This window comes from Portunus trituberculatus, chromosome 42, assembly GCF_017591435.1.
Source record: "Portunus trituberculatus isolate SZX2019 chromosome 42, ASM1759143v1, whole genome shotgun sequence".
Classification (NCBI taxonomy): Eukaryota; Metazoa; Arthropoda; class Malacostraca; order Decapoda; family Portunidae; genus Portunus; species Portunus trituberculatus.
In genome coordinates this window covers 19877251-19882250 of record NC_059296.1, presented here as the reverse complement: position 1 = coordinate 19882250, position 5000 = coordinate 19877251, and the positions used below count along the sequence as shown (strand labels likewise).

At 46.6% G+C, this 5000-nt stretch overlaps 1 protein-coding gene and 1 long non-coding RNA gene across 5 annotated transcripts in view; both read right to left on the bottom strand.

The window, feature by feature from the left end:
• Positions 1–5000, bottom strand: part of LOC123517714 — a 34322-nt gene that overhangs the window by 18755 nt on the left and 10567 nt on the right. Inside the window, exon 1 of one of the 4 annotated variants that reach the window (XM_045278079.1) lies at positions 1–554. This exon is cut by the window's left edge and continues 703 nt beyond it. The exons of the other annotated variants lie outside the window; for them this stretch is intronic. The gene's annotated coding sequence lies outside the window, so the exon portion shown is untranslated. Of the gene's footprint in view, positions 555–5000 lie in introns of those variants that run through there. 4 annotated transcript variants of the gene reach the window in all.
• LOC123517715 overlaps positions 1–5000 on the bottom strand; it is a 23886-nt gene that overhangs the window by 18755 nt on the left and 131 nt on the right. The window lies entirely within an intron of this gene.

Genomic DNA, 5000 nt, shown 5'->3' with positions numbered 1-5000 from the left:
AGGAAGCAGTGCGTAGTACCGAGGACCTCCTTGCCTGCTGACCCTCCCGGCTCCCGCCCGCCGAGCACAACCACTTCACTTTATCTCCGTCTAGTCGTGATTTAAATACTTCTCAGAACATTTTTCCTTGGTAATTTCTGTGAAGTGAGATCACTGCTACGTAGGTTGTAAAAATACTAACAGTAGTAGCTGTGCAAGCCTAGTGGTGGCAGAGCGAGCCCGGGACGCAGAGAGTGGTATTCCCCACAAGTAGTGATGAACACCCCGCAGTGGATGTTATTTCCACACTTACTTGGTACATGTACACCTCCGAGGCCTGCGTGGAGCGGCAATACGCACCAAGACCAGGAGCACCAAGTGAGCTGGGCAGTGGACGAGAAAAAGAAAAAACTTGATGTAGCGAGACGGTATCTAATTGAAGTAGTAGTGATAGTAGTTGTTGTTGTTATTCTTATTGTTGATGTTGTTGTTGTTGCTGTTTTAGCAATAGTAGTAAACATAACAATCATTTGACTGACAGAAAGGAAAACAAACTAACAAACAAACAGATGCAGCTAGACATTATGAAAGCTCGGCCCACACACACACACACACACACACACACAAGAAGCAGTAAGTAGGAAACCAACGACATGACTTACGACACGACTTACGCGTTTAGGCGAGAGTTGAGTCCGTGTGCAAGACCACAACCATGACGCAGGGTGAAGGTGAAGGCCAAAGGTGCCCTAACCTGCCAACACGACTCACTGGCTGACTATTCAACGCGAAACAAACTTCCTACATAATATTACCCGCCAACAGAAAATAACCAGCGCCAACTACTCTTCAGAGGGAGAAAGAAAAGAGTTAACAGAGAGAAAATGGATTATTACGAAGGGAATGACCGTATTGTCGTAAAGAAACGTAGTATAATGAATAAAAAGAAATGATGCAAGGAAAAGAAAACTTCGAATTGCAGTGTTGCTATTGGCAGTCACGGAGGTTTGGTTGAGAGTTGGGGGAAGGGGAAGTGAAGGGAGAGCTGGGGAAGGGTGGGGATGGCTGGTGGCTGAGGAGTGGAGGAGTGGAGGTCAGGGGACGGAGCAGTGATATGACGAAGGGCAGAGCGGGTGGTAATTCTGTTGGTATGCAGGGGAGGGAAGCGCTGGGACGGAGGACGCCCGCCAAGTAGCAGGACGGGACCACCCATCTATCATGTGCCTGGGAAAAAGTAGTTCTCGCTCCCTCTTCTTTCACACAACGAGGTCCCTGTGCTGAGGATAGGCCGCAGTTGACCATTACGTCAAGCAATCACTGTTATCGATCCAGCCAGATCTGTTTGCGTGGCCGTCACCTACTTGTGCTACTGTTCCCGCCAGCATCACTCCTGCTCCTGCTCTCCCTCCCTTATTCCTTTCCATCCTCCCTTCCTGCCTTCGCCTGTCTTGTCCATCCGTAGTTTGATGTTTTTCTTCATTATTCTCATTTTTCATCTTCGCCTTGCCCTTTTTCACTCGCATTTCTGTTCGATTCTTACCTCTCTCTCTCTCTCTCTCTCTCTCTCTCTCTACAACGGTGCCACGTGGTCTGCTCACACACCTTCCCTTCGTCAGGTAAAACAGCCGCAGTCCAACAGGAACCCGCAAGAAAAAGTACAGCTGCTGACCTTAATCGCTTACTAAGGGCCTCAGGGGCAGCACAGATTACGTTACGATACTCAGTCACTCTTGCTGTCCATTCCACTGTGATAAGAAAGAGGAGGAGGATGGAGGAGGAGAAGATAAAAGCGCAGATGAACAACGACAATAAAAACTGCAGTAACGTAGACACTTCCTCCTCCTCCTCCTCCTCCTCCTCCTCCTCCTCCACTGCCACTTAAACACAACACAACAATGCAGTTACAACAGACAACATAAAACAGTCTCAACCATCACCATCACCACTACTGAGAACAAGTCGAGGCTGGGAGGAGGTGGAGGAGGAGGAGGAGGAGGAGGAGGAGGAGGAGGAGGAGAAGCAGTGGAGGGAGGGAAGGAGGGAGGGAGGGAAGGAGGAACGAACGGATGGTGTTAGTTGCCAAGGTGACGCAGAAATGAGGCTTAATAAGGAGTTAACGAGTGCGAGGCTCAAACAGGCGAACCAAGCCTTGTCACCTCACACACACACACACACACACACACACACACACACACGAACCGTTTCCCCACCACCACCACCGCCACACCACCACCACCACTACCACCACCACCACTTCAGCCACTGTATTAAGTAAGCCCTTACTCGTTTTTGCAACACACGCTCTCTTGTGCTTGCTTGACTCCATGATGTGTTCCACTTGCTCCTCCTTTAATGTTTTCTTTCGTTTCTCCTCCGTACATGCGCTACACGTCTTTCCGTTGTTGTTGTTGTTGTTGTTGTTGTTGTTGTTGTTGTTGTTGTAGTTAGTTTTATCTCCTCTTTCTTTTTCTTTCCCTTTCTCTTCTCTCTCTCTCTTTATCTCCTACGTATACTATTTTGTTGATGTTTTTTTTTTATTTTGTTTTATATCTTTCTCTTTCTTTCTCTTCTTCTTCTTTTCTCTCTCTTTTTATCTTCCTCTTATCATTGTATGTGTGTGTGTGTGTGTGTGTGTGTGTGTGTGTGTGTGTGTGTGTGGGTTGGTTGTTTGGTTGTTGTTGTTGTTTTTGTTTCTTCATTCTTTCTTTCTTTTCTCCCTTTCATTCATTCATTCTTGTTTCTTTTTGTCTTTCCATCTTCATCAGCTTGTCATTCTTTTTTTTATTTTTATTTTCTTATCATCATCATCATCATCATTACCTTTTCCTCTTCTTCCTCCACCTCCTGCTCCTACACCTCCTCCTCCTTCTCCTCCTCCTCCTTCTCAGCATGTCTATTTTTTCTTTTTATTTTTTCTCTATACCATCACTACCATCATCATCATCACCTATTCCTCTTCTTCCTCCACCTCCTCCTCCTACACCTTCTCTTCCTCTTCGTACTCCTCCTCTTCCTTCTTCTTCGCTTGTCTATTTTTTTCTTTTTTACTTTTTCTCTATAGTCTATACTCTATACCATCATCATCATCATCATCCTTTCCCCCTTCTTCTACTTCCTCGTCTGTTCTCAAGTGCCTGGGCGAGCAGTCCTACTAGTCTGTCAAATAATGTCAACACGAGATACCAGAAACCATCGACAGAGCAGCAAGGCAGCCGAGGGAACATTCCGATAGACAGATAGATAGATAGATTGATAGATATGAAAGATAATTTAGAGAGTGACTCTGTATGATTACGCCAGTTAATTACAAAAGGTGATGTTTTGATACGTATGGCTGTGTGTGTGTGTGTGTGTGTGTGTGTGTGTGTGTGTGTGTGTGTGTGTGTGTGTGTGTGTGTGTGTGTGTGTGTGTGTGTGTGTGTGTGTGTGTGTGTGTGTGTGTGTGTGTGTGTGTGTGTGTGTGTGTGTACGGAAATATTATTCTCTCTGTCATTCCCTTCCCGTACTAACCTACAGCGGGAGACGAGAAGAAAGCATGATAATAGTTGTAATTTTTAAGCCTTATAAACAAACATATGTCCGCGTCAGAAGTTGCAGATGGAGATAGAAAGTCTTGAACAAATAATTTCCTTGTTTTGTTTAGCTTCCTTCAAATGGTAGGTTAGGTTAATGTATTACGGGTGCCGGTGTGAGAGAGATGAGATGTTTAGTTTGTCTGGCATCTCAAGGACAAAGTTAGGCGAAGTAGATTAGTGTAAAGCAGAAAAGGGGGAAAAAAAAGAGAGAGAAAAAAAAACTACTAGATTACTAACGTGGAGTTGCACGCGAAGGTCACGCATAATTTCAAGGATAAACTTCAACGTGCGGTGAAGTAAAAAGCTATGGACAAATATTTCGAAAGATTTCACCTTACTATCAAGCATCAAACGACTATTGGGTGACATAGCTACTGATAAACTTTTTGAACTTCTTTTTTGTTATATCCAACGATAATGAGCTGCAACGGCCACTACCTGACCGACAGAGGCGCATTACTGACCATTACGTTGTGCCTGCAGGCCAGCAAGACGGAAAGGCTTTATGGATACAAGTTTGTGATGAAGACTCGGAGTGGTGGAGGTGATGAAGTGCAGGGAGTGGAGAGGGTGGGCGTGGGGCAGGAAGGTGAGGGGCGCCAGGGTGAATGAAGGAACGTGGGGCGCGGCGAGGAAGGCAAAGGAGAAGCAGACGCAGCATTAGGAACAGGAGTGAAGGAAGGATGCCGGCACACTACACAGAGCAGCGCGCGCATATCTCATTCCCGCTGAAGATTTGTTGAGGGGAAGAGAAACAAACGTAAATTATTCCACTCCTAAGTTATTGGTCAATAATCAGTACCTTAAGAGTCATTAGCTTGCAGCAGTGATGGACTGGAGCTCAGGTCGAGATGAGCCAGTAAAAGGCGGGAGGCACGGCGGCCACACACATCACCCGTCGAGTCCAAACACACACTCCATGGCAGCGTTGTGGCGGCCTGACCTGTGGAGCCCCATCTGCCTCCCTCGGCACTACGCTCAGCCACTGTTTTTTTTTTTTTTTTTTTTATTACAAGACAAATTCGCGTTCTTTCCCTGTAGGTGTAGATGATGTGTTGTGGATCGCCTGGCAGGTTATCGTACACACAGTCACACACACACACACACACACACACACACACACACACACACACACACACACACACACACACACACACACACACACACACACACACACACACACACACACACACACAAGCCAGAGGACCGGGGTTCGATTCCCCGGCCGGGTGGAGATATTTGGGTGTGTCTCCTTTCACGTGTAGCCCCTGTTCACCTAGCAGTGAGTAGGTACGGGATGTAAATCGAGGAGTTGTGACCTTGTTGTCCCGGTGTGTGGTGTGTGCCTGGTCTCAGGCCTATCCGAAGATCGGAAATAATGAGCTCTGAGCTCGTTCCGTAGGGTAACGTCTGGCTGTCTCGTCAGAGACTGCAGCAGATCAAACA